Below are 17,325 nucleotides of genomic sequence, written 5' to 3'. Positions count from 1 at the left end.
GGAATAGTACCAGCTCTTCCTTGTACCTCTGGTAGAAATCGGCAGTGAATCAATCTGGTCCTTGACTTTTTTTGGTTGGTAAGCTATTGATTATTGCCACAATTTCAGCTCCTTTATTGGTCTATTCAGAGATTCATTTTCTTCCTTGTTTAGTCTTCGGAGAGTGTATGTGTCATGGAATTTATCCATTTCTTCTAGATTTTCTAGTTTATTTGCATAGATGTGTTTGTAGTATTCTCTGATGGTAGTTTGTATTTCTGAGGGATCGGTGGTGATATCCCCTTTATCATTTTTTATTGCATCTATTTGATTCTTCTCTCTTTTTTTCTTTATTAATCTTGCTAGTGGTCTTTCAATTTTGTTGATCCTTTCAAGAAACCAGCTCCTGGATTCATTAATTTTTTGAAGGGTTTTTTGTGTCTCTATTACCTTCAGTTCTGCTCTGATTTTAGTTATTTCTTGCCTTCTGCTAGCTTTTGAATGTGTTTGCTCTTGCTTTTCTAGTTCTTTTAATTATGATGTTAGGGTGTCAATTTTGGACCTTTCCTGCTTTCTGTTGTGGGCATTTAGTGCCATAAATTTCCCTCTACACACTGCTTTGAATGCATCCCAGAGATTCTGGTATGTTGTGTCTTGGTTCTCGTTGGTTTCAAAGAGCATCTTTATTTCTGCCTTCATTTTGTTATGTATCCAGTAGTCATTCAGGAGCAGGTTGTTCAGTTTCCATGTAGTTGAGCGGTTTTGAGTGAGATTCTTAATCCTGAGTTCTAGCTTGATTGCACTGTGAACTGAGAGATAGTTTGTTATAATTTCTGTTCTTTTACATTTACTAAGGAGAGCTTTACTTCCAACTATGTTGTCAATTTTGGAATAGGTGCAGTTTGTTGCTGAAAAAAATGTATATTCTGTTGATTTGGTGTGGAGAGTTCTGTAGATGTCTATTAGGTCCTCTTGGTGCAGAGCTGAGTTCAATTCCTGGGTGTCCTTGTTGACTTTCGGTCCCATTGATCTGTCTAATGTTGACAGTGGAGTGTTAAAGTCTCCCTTTATTAATGTGTGGGAGTCTAAGTCTCTTTGTAGGTCACTCAGGACTTGCTTTATGATTCTGGGTGCTCCTGTATTGGGTGCATATATATTTAGGATAGTTAGCTCTTCTTGTTGAATTGATCCCTTTACCATTATGTAATGGCCTTCTTTGTCTCTTTTGATCTTTGTTGGTTTAAAGTCTGTTTTATCAGAGACTAGGATTGCAACCCATGCCTTTTTTTGTTTTCCATTTGCTTGGTAGATCTTCCTGCATCCTTTTATTTTGAGGCTATGTGTGTCTCTGCACGTGAGATGGGTTTCCTGAATACAGCACACTGATGGGTCTTGACTCTTTATCCAATATGCCAGTCTGTGTCTTTTAATTGGAGCATTTAGTCCATTTACATTTAAAGTTAATATTGTTATGTATGAATTTGATCCTATCATTATGATGTTAGCTGGTTATTTTGTGTGATAGTTGATGCAGTCTCTTCCTAGTCTCCATGGTCTTTACATTTTGGCATGATTTTGCAGCAGCTGGGACCGGTTGTGCCTTTCCATGTTTAGCGCTTCCTTCAGGAGCTCTATTAGGACAGGCCTGGTGGTGACAAAATCTCTCAGCATTTGCTTGTCTGTAAAGTATTTTATTTCTCCTTCACTTATGAATCTTAGCTTGGCTGGATATTAAATTCTGGGTTGAAAATTCTTTTCTTTAAGAATGTTGAATATTGGCCCCTACTCTCTTCTGGCTTATAGAATTTCTGCTGAGAGATCCACTGTTAGTCTGATGGGCTTCCCTTTGACGGTAACCCGACCTTTCTCTCTGGCTGCCCTTAACGTTTTTTCCTCCATTTCAACTTTGGTGAATCTGACAGTTATGTGTCTTGGAGTTGCTCTTCTCGAGGAGTATCTTTGTGGCATTCTCCATATTTCCTGAGTCTGAATGTTGGCCTGCCTTGCTAGATTGTGGAAGTTCTCCTGGATAATATCCTGCAGAGTGTTTTCCAACTTGGTTCCATTCTCCCCGTCACTTTCAGATACACCAATCAGACATAGATTAGGTCTTTTCACAGAGTCCCATATTTCTTGGAGGCTTTGCTCGTTTCTTTTTATTCTTTTTTCTCTAAACTTCCCTTCTTGCTTCATTTCATTAATTTCATCTTCCATCACTGATATCCTTTCTTCCATTTGATCACATCGGCTCCTGAGGCTTCTGCATTCTTCACGTAGTTCTCAAGCCTTGGTTTTCAGCTCCATCAGCTCCTTTAAGCACTTCTCTGTATTGGTTATTCTAGTTATACATTCTTCTAAATTTTTTTCAGTTTTCATCTTCTTTGCCTTTGGTTTGAATATCCTCCCATAGCTCAGAGTAATTTGATTGTCTGAAGCCTTCTTCTCTCAGCTCATCAAGGTCATTCTCCATCCAGCTTTTATCCATTGCTGGTGAGGAACTGCGTTCCTTTGGAGGAGGAGAGGTGCTGTGCTTTTTAGAGTTTCCAGTTTTTCTGCTCTGCTTTTCCCCATCTTTTTGTTTTTTTCTAATTTTGGTCTTTGATGATGGTGATGTACAGATGGGTTTTTGGTGTGGATGTCCTTTCAGTTTGTTAGTTTTCCTACTAACCGACAGGACCCTCAGCTGCAGGTCTGTTGGAGTACCCAGCCGGCCGTGTGAGGTGTCAGTCTGCCCCTACAGTGGGGTGCCTCCCTCTTAGGCTGCTCGGCTGTCAGGGGTCAGGGACCCACTTGAGGAGGTAGTCTGCCAATTGTCAGATGTCCAGCTGCATGCTGGGAGAACAACTGCTCTCTTCAAAGCTGTCAGACAGGGACATTTAAGTCTGCAGAGGTTTCTGCTCTCTTTTTGTTAGTCTGTGCCCCGCCCCCAGAGGTGGAGCCTACAGAGGCAGGCAGGCCTCCTTGAGCTGTGGTGGGCTCCACCTAGTTCGAGCTTCTCAGCTGCTTTATTTACCTAAGCTAGCCTGGGCAATGGCGGGCGCCCCTCTCTCAGCCTCGCTGCCGCCTTGCAGTTTGATCTCAGACTGCTGTGCTAGCAATCAGTGAGACTCCGCAGGTGTAGGACCCTCTGAGCCAGGTGCAGGATACAATCTCCTGGTGCACCGTTTTTTAAGCCCTTCAGAAAAGCACAGTATTCGGGTTGGAGTGACCCGATTTTCCAGGTGCCCTCTGTCACCCCTTTCTTCGAGTAGGAAAGGGAACTCCCTGACCCCTTGTACTTCCCGAGTGAGGCAATGCCTCGCCCTTCTTCAGTTCACGCACGGTGAGCGCATCCACTGACCTGCGGCCACTGTCTGGAACTCCTAGTGAGATGAACCTGGTACCTCAGGTGGAAATGCAGAAATCACCTGTCTTTTGCATAGCTCATGCTGGGAGCTTTAGACCAGAGCTTTTCCTATTCGGCTATCTTCAGTTCACACTTTTTATAGAACCTGCAAGTGGTATTTTGTGTGCTTTTTGCCCATGGTGGAAAAGGAAATATCTTCAAATAACAAAATTAACAGAAGCTTTCTCAAAAACTTCTTCATTATGTGTGCATTCAACAAAGAGTGTTGAATCTATCTTTTGATTGAGCAGTTTTGAGTCTCTCTTTTCGTAGAATTTGCAAGTGGATATTTGGAGCACTGTGAGGCTAACTGGAAAATCAAATATGTTCACATAAAAACTACAGAGAAGCATTCTGACAAACTTCTTTGTGATGTGTGCATTGAACACACAGAGATGAACCAATCTTTTGATTGAGCAGTTTTGAATCTCTCTTTTTGTAGAAATTACAAGTGGATGTTCAGAGATCTTGGAGGCCTATTGTGGAAAAGGGAATATCTTCAAATAAAAACTACACAGAAGCATTCTGAGAAACTTATTTGTGAGATGTGCATTGAACTCACAGAGATGAACCTATCTTTTGATTTAGCAGTTTTGAATCTCTCATTTTCAGAATCTTCAAGTGGATGCTTGGAGAGCTTTGAGGCCTATTGTGGAAAAAGGAAATATCTTCACACAAAAACTACACAGAAGCATTCTGAGAAACTTCTTTGCGACGTGTGCATTCAACTCACGGAATTGAAATTGTCTTCTGATTGAGCAGTTTTGGATTTCTCTTTTTGTAGAATCTGCAAGTGGATATTTGGAGCCATTTACGCCCTATGGTGGAAAAGGAAATATCTTCAAATAAAAACTACACAGAAGCATTAAGAGAAACTTCTTTGTGATGTATGCTTTCAACTAACAGAGTTGAACCTATCTTTTGAATGAGCAGTTTTGAATCTCTCTTTTTGGAGAATCTGCAAGTGGATATTTGGAGCCCTTTGAGGCCTATGGTGGAAAAGGAAATATCTTCAAATAAAAATTACACAGGAGCATTCTCAGAAACTTCTTCGTGATGTGTGCATTCAACTCACTGTGTTGAACCTATCTTTTGATGGGGCAGTTTTTAATCTCTCTTTTTGTAGTATCTGCAAGTGGATATTTGGAGTGCTGTGAGGTCTACTGTGGAAAATCAAATATGTTCACCTAACGACTACACAGAAGCATTCTGAGAAACTTCTTTGTGATGTGTGCATTCAACACAAAGGGTTGAACCTATCTTTTGATTGAGCAGTTTAGAATCTCTCTTTTTTAGAATCTGCAAGTGGATATTTGGAGTGCTGTGAGGCCTACTGTGGAAAATTAAATATGTTCTCATAAAAACTATACAGAATCATTATGAGAATCTCCTTTGATGTCTACATTCAACTCACAGAGTTGAACTTATCTTTTCATTGAGCAGTTTTGAAACACTCTTTTTATACAATCTACAAGTGGATATTTGGAGCCCTTTGCACCCTATGGTGTAAAAGGACATATCTTCCGATAAAAACTACCCAGAAGCATTCTCAGCAACATCTTCGTGATGTATACATTCAAGTCACAGAGTTGAACCTATCTTTTGATTTTACTGTTTAGAATCTCTCTTTTCGTAGACTCTGCAAGTGGATATTTGGAGTGCTGTGAAGCCTACTGAGGAAAATCAAATATGTTCTCATAAAATCTACACAGAAGCATTCTGAGAAACTACTTTGGGATGTGTGCACTGAACTCACAGAGTTGAACCTATCTTTTGATTGAGCAGTTGAGCAGTATTGAATCTCTCTTTTTTCAGAATCTGCACGTGGCTGTTTGGAGAGCTTTGAGGCCTATTGTGGAAAAGGAAATATCTTCACGTAAAAACTACACTGAAGCATTCTGAGAAACTTTATGTGAAGTGTGCATTCAACTCTCAGACTTGAACTTATCTTCTCATTGAGCACTTTTGAATCTCTCTTTGTAGAATCTGCAAGTGGATATTTGGAGTGCTGTGATGCCTAATGTGGAAAATCAAATACGTTCACATAAAAACTACACAGAAGTATTCTGAGAAACTTCTTTGTGATGTGTGCATTCAACTCACAGAGCTGAACCTATCTTTTGATTGAGCAGTTTTGAATCTCCCTTTTTGCAGAATGTGCATATGGATATTTGGAGCCCCTTTTGACCTATGGTGGAAAAGGAAGTACCTTCAAAGAAGAACTACACAGAAACATTCTGAGAAACTTCTTTGTGATGTGTGCATTCATCTCACAGAGTTGATCCTATCTTTTGATTGAGCTGTTTTGAATCTCTCTTTTTGCAGAATCTACATGTGGATATTTTGAGCCCTTTGTGGACTACTGTGGAAAAACAAATATCTTCATATAAAAACTACACAGAAGCATTCTGAGAAACTTCTTTGGTATATTTGAATTCAACTCATAGAGTTGAACCTATCTTTTGATAGAGAAGTTTTGAATCTCTCTTTTTGCAGGATCTGTATGTGGATATTTGAAGCCCTTTGCAGCCTATGGTGGAAAAGGAAATATCTTTAAATAAAAACAACACAGAAATATTCTGAGAAACTTCTTTTTGAAACTTTCTTCTGATTGAGCAGTTTTGAAACTGTCTTTTTGTAGGATCTGCATGTGGATATTTGGAGCCCTTTGTGGCCTATTGTGGAAAAGGAGATATCTTTACATAAAAACTACACAGAAGCATTCTGAGAAAGTTCTTTGTGATGTGTGCATTCATCTTACAGAGATGAACTTTCTTTTGATTGAGCAGTTTGGAAACACTCTTTCTGTAGAATCTGCGAGTGGATATTTGAAGTGCTTTGAGTCCTATAGTAGAAACGGAAATGTCTTCACATAAAAACTACACAGTAGCATTCTCAGAAACTTCTTTGTGATGTTTGCATTCAACTCAAATAGTCGAAACTATCTTTCGATTGAGCAGTTTTGAATCACTCTTTTTGTAGGATCTGCAAGTAGATATTTGGTGCCCTTTGCAGCCTATTTTGGAAAGGGAAATATCTTCACATAAAAACTACACAGAAGCATTCTGAGAAACTTCTTTGTGATGTGTGCATTCATCTCACAGAGTTGAACCTTTCTTTTGACTCAGCAGTTTTGAAACATTCTTTTTGTAGAATGTGCATGTGCATATTTGGAGTGCTTTTAGACCTATTGTAGAAAAGGAAATATCTTCACATAAAAACTACACAGAAGCATTCTGAGAAACTTCTTTGTGATCTGTGCATTCATCTCACACAGTTGAACCTTTCTTTTGATTGAGCAGCTTTGAAACACTCTTGTTGTAGAATCTACAATTGCATATTTGGAACGCTTTGTGGGCTATGATGAAAAAAGAAATATATTCACATAAACACTACACAGAAGCATGCTTAGAAACACTTTTGTGATGTATGCATTCATATCACGGAGTTGAACCTACCTTTTGATTCAGCTGTTTTGAATCTCTCTTTTTGTAGAATCTGCAGGAGTATATTTGGAGCCCTTTGCAGCCTATTTTGGAAAAGGAAATATTTTCACAAAGAAAATACACAGAAGCATTCTGAGAAACTTCTTTGTGGCGTGTGCATTCATATCACAGAGTTGAACCTTTCTTTTGAATAAGCAGTTTGGAAACACTATTTTTATAGAATCTGCAAGTGGATATTTGAAGCGCTTCGAGGATTATGGTTGAAAAGGTAATATCTTTACTTAAAAGCGACACAGAAGCATTCTCAGAAACTTCTTCATGATGTGTGGATTAATCTCACAGTGTTGAACTTTTTAAACTGAGCTGTTTTGAAACAATGTTTTTGGAAAACTTTCACATGCATATTTGGTGGGCTTGGAGGCCTATTATGGAAAAGGAAATATCTTCACATAAAAACTACACAGAAGCATTCTGAGAAACTTCTTTGTGATGTGTCCATTCATCTCACAGAGTTGAACATTTATTTTGATTGAGCAGTTTTGAAACACTCTTTTTGTAGAATCTGCAAGTGGACATTTGGAGTGCTATCAGGCCCATGTTGGAAAAAGAAATATCTTCACATAAAAACTACACAGAAGCATTCTGAGAAACTTCTTTTTGATGAGTGCATTCAACTCTCAGAGTTGAACCTATCTTTTGATAGAGCAGTTTTGAAACTCTCTTTTTGAAGAACTGCAGGGGAATATTTGGAGCCCTTTCTAGCCTATTGTGGAAAAGGAAATAAGTTCCCCAAAAAACTACACAGAAGCATACTGAGAAACTTCTCTGTGATGTGTAAATTCAACTCACAGTGTTGAACCTATCTTTTCATAGAGCAGATTTGAAACTCTCTTTTTGTAGAATCTGTAATTGGATATTTGGAGCGCTCTGCGGCCTATGGTGGAAAAGGAAATATCTTCACATAAAAACTACACAGAAGCATTCTCAGAAACTACTTTATGATGTGTGTATTCATCTCACAGAGTTCAATCTTTCTTTTGATTGAGCAGTTTTGAAACACCCTTCTTGCAGAATCTGCAAGTGAATTTTTGGAGCGCTTTGTGGCCTGTTTTGGAAAAGGAAATATTTTCACATAAAAACTGTACAGAAGCATTCTGAGAAACTTATTTTCAATGTGTGCACTAATCTCACAGAATTGAACCTTTCTTTTGATTGGGCAGTTTGGAAACACTCTTTTTGGAGAATATGCACGTGGATATTTGGAGCGCTTTGAGGCCTATGTTGGAAAAGGAAATATCTTCACACAAAAGCTACACAGAAGCATTCAGAGAAACTTCTTTGTGATGGGCGCATTCAATTGATGGAGTTGAACCTATCTTTTGAATGAACAGTTTTGAAACTCTGTTTTTTGTATAATCTGCAAGAGGATATTTGGAGACCTTTGTGACCTACGGTGAAAAAAGAAATATCTTCATTTAAAAACTACACAGAAGCATTCTGAGAAACACCTTTGTGATCTATGCCTTCATCTCACAGAGTTCAAATTTTCTTTTGATGAGCAGTTTTCAAACACTCTTTTTGTAGAATCTGCCAGTGGATATTTGCAGCTCTTTGAGGCCTATTGCTGAAAAGGAAATATCTTCCTATAAAAACTACACAGAAGATTTCTGAGAAACTTCTTTGTTATGTGTGTATTAATCTCACTGAGTTGAACCTTTCTTTTGATTCAGCAGTTTGGAAACACTCTTTTTGTAGAATGTGCAACTGGATAATTGGAGCACTTTGATGCCTATTGTCTAAAAGGAAATATCTTCACACAGAAACTACACAGAATGATTCTGAGAAACTTCTTTGTGATGTGTGCAATCAACTCACATTGTTGAACCTATCTTTTGATTAAGCAGTTTTGAATCTCTCTTTTTGTAGAATCTGCAAGAGGATATTTGGAGCCCTATGCGGACTATTTCGGAAATTGAAATATCTTCACATAAAAACCACACAGAAGCATTCTGAGAAACTCCTTTGTGATGTGTACATTCATCTCAGAGAGTTGAAATTTTCTTTTGATTGAGCAGTTTTGAAGCACTCCTTTTATACAATCTGGAAGGGGATATTTTAAGCAATTTGAGGCCTACAGTGGAAAAGGAAATATCTTCCCATAAAAGCTACATGGAAGCATTCTCAGAAACTTCTTTGTGATGTGTGCATTTGCCTCACAGAGTTAAAGCTTTCTTTTGATTGAGCAGTTTTGAAACAATCTTTTTGTAGAGTTTGCAAGTGGATATTTGGAGTGCTTTGAAGCCTATTGTAGAAAAGGAATTATCTACTCATGAAAACTACACAGAAGCATTCTGAGAAACTTGTTGTGATGTGTGCCTTCATCACACAGAACTGAAACTTTCTTTTAATTGAGCAGCTTTGAATCTTTCTTTTTGTAGAATCTGCAAGTGGATAACTAGAACCCTTGTGGCCTATTTTGGAAGGGAATTATCTTCCATAAAAACTACACAGAAGCATTCTGAGAAACTTCTTTGTGATGTGTGCATTTATCTCACTGAGTTAAACCTTCCTTTTGATTGACCATTTTGGAAACACTCTATGTAGAGTGTGCAAGTGGATATTTGGAGGGATTTGAGGCCTATAGGGAAAAGGAAATATATTCACATAAAAATTACACAGAAGCATTCTGAGAAACTTCTGTGTGATGTGTGCCTTCATCTAACAGGGTTGAACTTTTCTTTCGACTGAGAAGTTTTGAAACACTCTCTTTGTAGAATCTGCAAGAGGATATTTGGAGCAGTTTGAGGCCTAACGTGAAAAGGTAATATCTTCACATAAAAACTACACAGAAGCATTCTGAGAAACTTCTTCATGATATCAACATTCATCTCACAGAGTTGAACGTTTCCTTTGATTGAGGAATTTGGAAACCCTCTTTATGTAGGATCCACAAAAGTATATTTGGAGTTCTTTGAGTTCTATTGTGGAAAAGGAAATATCTTCAAATAAAAATTACAGAGAGCCATTCTGAGAAAATTCTTTGTGATGTGTGCATTCATCTCACAGAGTTGAAACTTTGTTTTGATTGAGCAGTTTTGAAACATCCTTTTTATAGAATCTGCAAGTGGATATTTGAAGGGCTTTGAGGCCTACTGTGGAAAAGGAAATATCTTCACATAAAAACTACACAGAAGCATTCTGAGAAACTTCCTTGTGAGGTGTGTATTCATCCACAGAGTTGAAGTTTTCTTTTGATTGATCAGTTTTGAAACACTGTTTTTGTATAATCTGCAAGTAGATATTTGGAGCACTTTGAGGCCTATGGTGGAAACAGAAATATCTTCACATAAAAACTACACAGAAGCATTCTGAGAAACTTCTTTGTGATGTGTGTATTCTTCTCACAGAGTTGATCTTTTCTTTTGATGTAGCAGTTTTGTAACACTCTTTTTTTAGTATCTGCAAGTGGATATTTGAAGCGCTTTGAGTAATATTGTGGAACAATAAATATCTTCACATAAAAACTACAAAGAAACATTCTGAGTAACTTCCTTGTGATGTGTGCATTCATTTCACAGAGTTGAACTTTTCTTTTGATTAAGCAGTTTTGAAACACTCTTTTTGTAGAATCTGCAGGTGGATATTTGGAGCACTTAGAGGCCTATGGTGGAAAAGGAAATTTCCTTACATAAAAGCAACACAGAAGCATTCTGAGAAACCCCTTTTTATATGTGCATTCATCTCCAAGAGTTGAATTTTTCTTTTGATTGGGCAGTTTATAAACACTCTTTTTGTAGAATCTGCAAGTGAATATTTGTAATGCTTAAATACCTGTTGTGGAAAAGGAAATATATTCACATAAAACTACACAGAAGCATCCTGAGAGACATCTTTGTGATGTGTGCATTCATCTGACAGAGTTGAACTTTTCTTTTGATTGAGCAGTTTTGAAACACTCTTTCTGTAGAATCTGCAAGTGGATATTTGGTGCTCTTTGAGGCTTATGATGGATAAGGAAATATCTTCACATAATAACTACAAAGAAGCATACTGAGAAACAGTTTTGAGATGTGTGCATTCAACTCACAGAGTTGAATTTATCTTTTGACAGGGCAGTTTTGAAACTCTCTTTTTGTAGAATCTGCAAGTGGATATTTGGAACCCTTTGCAGCCTATGGTGGAAAAGGAAATATCTTCCAATGAAAACTCTACAGAAACATTCTGAAAAACATCTTTGTGATGTGGGCATTCATCTCACGGAGTTCAGCCTTTCATTTGATTGAGCAGTTTTGAAACATTATTTTGCAGAATCCAGAAGTGGATATTTGGAGCTCTTTGAGGCCCATTGTGGAAGAGGAAATATCTTCACATGAAAACTACACAGAAGCATTATAAGAAATTCCTTTGTGATGTGTGCATTCATCTCACAGAGTGGAACTTTTCTTTCGATTGAGCAGCTTTGAAACACTCTTTTTGTAGAATCTGCGAGTCAATATTTGGAGCACATTGAGGCCTATTGTGGAAAAGGAAATATCTTCACAAAAAACAACATGCAAGAATTCTGAGAATCTTCTTTGTAATGTGAGCATTCATCTCACAAGTTGAAACTAACTTTTGATAGTGTAGTTTTGAAACTCTTTTTTTGCAAAATCTACAAGTGGATATTTGAGCCATTTGCAGCCTATGGTGGAAAAGGAAATATCTTCACATAAAAACAACACAGAAGCTTTCTGAGAAACTTCTTTTTGATGTGTGCATTCATCTCACAGAGTTGAAACTTTCTTTTTGTGGAGCAGTTTTTAAACGCTCTTTTTGTAGAATCCCCAAGTGTATATTTGGAGCGCTTGGAGGTATACTGTGGAAAAGGATTTGTCTTCAAATAAAACTACACAAAATCATTCTGAGAAACTTCTTGTGTTGTGTGCATTCATCTCACAGAGTTGTAACTTTCATTTGATTAAGCAGTTTTGAAACACTCTTTTTGTAGAACTTCCAAGTGGATATTTTGAGCGCTTTGAGGCCTATGGTGGAAAGGGAAATATCTTCACATAAAAATTACACAGAAGCATTCAGAGAAACTTCTTTGTGATGTATTCATTCATCCCACAGAGTTGAACCTTTCTTTTGATTGAGTAGTTTTGAAAAACTTTTTTGTAGAATCCGCAAGTGGACATTTGAAGTGCTTTGAGGCCTATTGTGGAAAAGGAAATATCTTCACATAAAAACTACACAGAAGCTTTCTGAAAAACTTCTTTGTGATGTGTGCCTTAATCTTGTGGAGTTTAAATTTTCTTTTGATTGAGCAGTATGGAAACACTTTTTTTTGTGGAAAATGCAAGTGGATATTCAGAGCACTTTGTGGCCTATGGTGGAAAAGGAAGTATCTTCACATAAAAACTAGACAGAACCATTTGGAGAAACTTCTTTGTGATGTGTGCATACATCTTCCAGAGTTGAACCTTTCTTTTGAATGAGCAGTTTTGAAACACTCTTTTTGTAGAATCGTCAACTGGATATTTTGAATGCTATGAGATCTTTGTTGGGCTAGGAAATATCTTCACATAAAAACTAGACAGAAGCATTCTGAGAAACTTCTTTGTATATGAGCACTCAACTCACAGAGTTGAGCATTTCTTTTCATTCAGCAGTTTGGAAACAATCTTTTTGTAGTATCTGCAAATGGATATTTGGAGCGCTTTGAGGCCTATATTGGAAAAGGAGATATCTTCACATAAAAACTAGACAGAAGCATTCTGAGAAACTTCTTTGTGATGTGTGCATTCATCTCATAGATTTGAACTTCTATTTTGATTGAGCAGTTTTTAAACACTCTTTTTCTATGATCTGCATGTGGATATTTGGAGTGCTTTGAGGCCTTGGGTGGAATAGGAAATGTCTTCACATAAAAAGTAGACAGATGCATTCTGAGAAACTTCTTTTTTTTATTGTACTTTAAGATTTATGGTAGATGTGCACAATGTGCAGATTAGTTACATATGTATACATGTGCCATGCTGGTGTGCTGCCCGCATTAAGTCCTCATTCAGCATTAGGTATATCTCCTAATGCCATCCCTCCACCCTCCTTCCACCGCGCAGCAGTCCCCAGAGTGTGATGTTCCCCTTCCTGTGTCCTTGTGTTCTCATTGTTCAATTTCCACCTATAAGTGAGAACATGCGGTGTTTGGTTTTTTGTCCTTTCAATAGTTTACTGAGAATTATGATTTCCAATTTCATCCATGTCGCTGCAAAGGGCATGAACTCGTCATTTTTTATGGCTACATAGTATTCCATGGTGTATATATGCCACATTTTCTTAATCCAGTCTATTACTGTTGGACATTTCAGTTGGTCCCAAGTCTTTGCTATTGTGAATAGTTCCACAATAAACATATATGTGTGCATGTGTCTTTATAGCAGCATGATTTATATTTGTTTGCATATATACCCAGTAATGGGATGGCTGGGTCAAATGGTATTTCTAGTTCTAGATCCCTGAGGAATAGCCACACTGACTTCCACAATTGTTGAATCCATTTACAGTCCCACCAACAGTGTAAAAGTGTTCTTATTTCTCCACATCCTCTCCAGCACCTGTTGTTTCCTGACCTTTTAATGAATGCCATTCTAACTGGTGTGAGATGGTATCTCATTGTGGTTTTGATTTGCATTTCTCTGATGGCCAGTGATGGTGAGCATTTTTTCACGTTTTTTGGCTGCGTAAATGTCTTCTTTTGAGAAGTGTCTGTTCATGTCCTTTGACCACTTTTTGATGGGGTTGTTTCTTTTTATCTTGTAAATTTGTTTTAGTTCATTGTAGATTCTGGATATTAGCCCTTTCTCAGATGAGCATGTTGTGAAAATTATCTCCCATTTTGTAGGTTGCCAGTTCACTGTAATGGTAGTTTCTTTTGCTCTGTAGAAGCTATTTAGTTTAGTTAGATCCCATTTGTCAAATTTGACATTTGTTGCCATTGCTTTTGGTGTTTTAGACATGAAGTCCCTGCCCATGCCTATATCCTGAATGGTAATGCCTAGGTTATCATCTAGGGTTTTTATGGTTTGGATTCACAGCTGAATTCTACCAGAGGTAAAAGGAGGAACTGGTACCATTCCTTCTGAACCTATTCCATTCAATAGAAAAAGAGGAAATCCTCCCTAACTCATTTTATGAGGCCAGCATCATCCTAATAACAAAGCTTGGCAGAGACAGAACAAAATAAGGGAATTTTAGACCAATATCCTAGATGAACATTGATGCAGAAATCCTCAATAAAATACTGGCAAACAGAATCCAGCAACACATCAAAAAGCTTATCCACCATGATCAAGTGGGCTTCATCCCTGGGATGCAAGGCTGGTTCAATATACACAAATCAATAAAAGTAATTCAGCATATAAACAGAACCGAAGACAAAAACCACGTGATTATCTCAATAAATGCAGAAAAGGCCTTTGACAAAATTCAACAACCCTTCCTGCTAATAACTTTCAATAAATTAGGTATTGATGGGACGTATCTCAAAATAATAAGAGCTATCTATGACAAACCCACAGCCAATATCATACTGAATGGGCAAAAACTGAAAGCATTCTCTTTGAATACTGGCACAAGACATGGATGCCCTCTCTCACCACTCCTATTCAACATAGTGTTGGAAGTTCTGGCCAGGGCAATTAGGCAGGAGAAGGAAATAAAGGGTAATCAATTAGGAAAAGAGGAAGTCAAATTACCCTGTTTGCAGAAGACATGATTGTATATCTAGAAAACCCCATTCTCACAGCCCAAAATCTCCTTAAGCTGACAAGCAAATTCAGCAAAGTCTCAGGATACAAAATCAATGTACAAAAATCACAAGCATTCTTATACACCAATAACAAACAAACAGAGAGCCAAATCATGAATGAATTCCCATTCACAATTGCTTAAAACAGAATAAAATACATAGGAATCCAACTTAAAAGGGACATGAAGGAACTCTTCAAGGAGAACTACAAACCACTGCTTAATGAAATAAAAGAGGAAACAAAGAAATGGAATATCATTCCATGCTCATGGGTAGGAAGAATCAATATCATGAAAATGGCCATATTGCCCAAGGAAATTTATAGATTCAATGCCATCCCCATCAAGCTACCAATGACTTTCTTCACAGAATTGGAGAAATCTACTTTAAAGTTCACATGGAATCAAAAAAGATCCTGCATCGCCAAGTCAATCCTAAGCCAAAAGAACAAAGCTGGAGGCATCATGCAACCTGACTTCATACTACAAGGCTACAGTAACCAAAACAGCATGGTACTGGTACTAAAACAGAGATATAGATCAATGGAACAGAACAGAGTCCTCAGAAATAACACTGCATATCTACAAATATCTGATCATTGACAAATCTGAGAAAAACAAGCAAAGCTGAAAGGATTGCCTACTTAATAAATGGTGCTGGGAAAACTGGTTAGCCATATGTAGAAAGCTGAAAATGGATCCCTTCCTTACACCTTATACAAAAATTAATTCAACATGGATTAAAGACTTAAACGTTAGACCTAAAACCGTAGAAACTACTTTTTGATGTGTGCATTCAAATCACAGTGTTGAACTTTTCTTTTGATTGAGCAGTTTTTAAACACTCTTTTTGTAGAATCTGCAATTTGATATCTGGAGCGCTTTGAGGCCTACGGTGGAGAAGGAAATATCTTCACATAAAAACTAGACAGAAGCCTTCTGAGAAACTTCCTTGTGATGTTTGCATTCATCTCACACAGCTGAAACTTTCTTTTGATTGAGCAGTTTTGAACAACTCCTTTTGCATAATCTGCAATTGGATATTTGGAGCACTATGTGGCCTATGGTGGAAAAGGAAATATCTTCGCATAAAAACTAGACACAAGCATTCTGAGAAACTTCTTCATGATGTGTGCATTCAACGCACAGAGTTGAACCTTTCATTTGATTGAGCAGTTTTGATATACTCTTCTAGAATCTGCAAGTGGCTATTTGGAGTGCTTTGCAGCCTATAGTGGAAAAGGAAACATCTTCACATTAAAACTACACAGAAGCATTCAGAGAAACTTCATTTTGATGTGAGCATTCAACTCACAGAGTTGAACCTTTCCTTTTATTGAGCAGTTTGAAAACAGTCTTTTTGTAGTATCTGCAAATGGATATTTGGAGTGCTTTGAGGCCTACAGTTTAAAAGGAAATATCTTCACATAAAAACTAGACAGAAGGATTCAGAGAAACTTCTTTGTGATGTGTGCATTCATCTCACAGATTTGAAACTTTCTTTTTATTGAGCAGTTGAGACACTGTTTTTGTAGAATCTGCAAGTGGATATTTGGACAGCTTTGCGACCTATAGTGGAAAAGGAAATATCTTCACATAAAAACTACACAGAAGCATTCAGTGTAACTTCTTTGCGATATGTGCATTCATCTCACGGAGTTGAAACTTTCTTTTGATTCAGCAGTTTTGAAGCACTCTTTTTGTGGAATCTGCTAGTGGATATTTGGAGTGCATTGAGGCCTAGGATGGAAAAGGAAATATCTTCACTTAAAAACTAGACACAAGCATTCTGAAAAACTTCTTTGTGACGTGTGAATTCATCTCACAGAGTTGAACATTTCTTTTGATTGAACAGTTTGGAAACAGTCTTTTGGTAGTATCTGCAATTGGATATTTGGAGTGCTTTGAAGCATATAGTGGAAAAAGAAATATCTTCACATAAAAACTAGACAGAAGCATTCTGAGAAACTTCGTTGTGATGTGTGCATTCAACTCACATAGTTGAATATTTCCTTTGATTGCACAATTTGGAAACAGTCTTTTGTCGTATCTGCAAATGGATATTTGGAGAGCTTTGAGGACTATGGTGGGAAAGGAAATATCTTCAAATAAAAACTAGATAGAGGCATTCTGAGAAACTTCTCTGTGATGTGAGCATTCATCTCACAGAGGTAAACCTTTCTTTTGACAGAGCAGTTTTGAAACACTCTTTTGGTCGAATCCGCAAGAGGTTATTTGGAGCACTTTGAGGCCCATGGTGGAAAAGGAAATAACATCACATAAACACTAGACAGAAGCATTCTGAGAAAATACCATGTGATGTCTGCATTCCTGTGAAAGAATTCAACATTTCTTTGGTTTGAGGACTTTTGAAACACTCTTTTTGTAGAATCCACAATTGGATACTTGGAGAGCTTTGAAACCTATGGTGGAAAAAGAAATATCTTCACATAAAAACTAGACAGAAGAAATCTGAGAAACTTCTTCGTGATGTGTGCATTCACTCACAGGGTTGAAACTTTCTTTTGATTTAGCAGTTTGTAAACAGTATTTTTGTAGTATATGCAAATGGTTATTTGCGGTGCTTTGAGGCCTATAGAGGAAAATGAAATATCTTTACATAAAAACTAGACAGAAGAATTCTGAGAAACTTCTTTGTGATGCATGCATTCAATTCACAGAGATGAAACTTTCTTTTGATTGAGCAGTTTTGAAATCCTTTTTCATAGA

Source organism: Pongo pygmaeus, chromosome 13 (genome assembly GCF_028885625.2).
Source record: "Pongo pygmaeus isolate AG05252 chromosome 13, NHGRI_mPonPyg2-v2.0_pri, whole genome shotgun sequence".
Taxonomy (NCBI): Eukaryota; Metazoa; Chordata; class Mammalia; order Primates; family Hominidae; genus Pongo; species Pongo pygmaeus.
Note: the sequence above shows the minus strand (reverse complement) of the source record.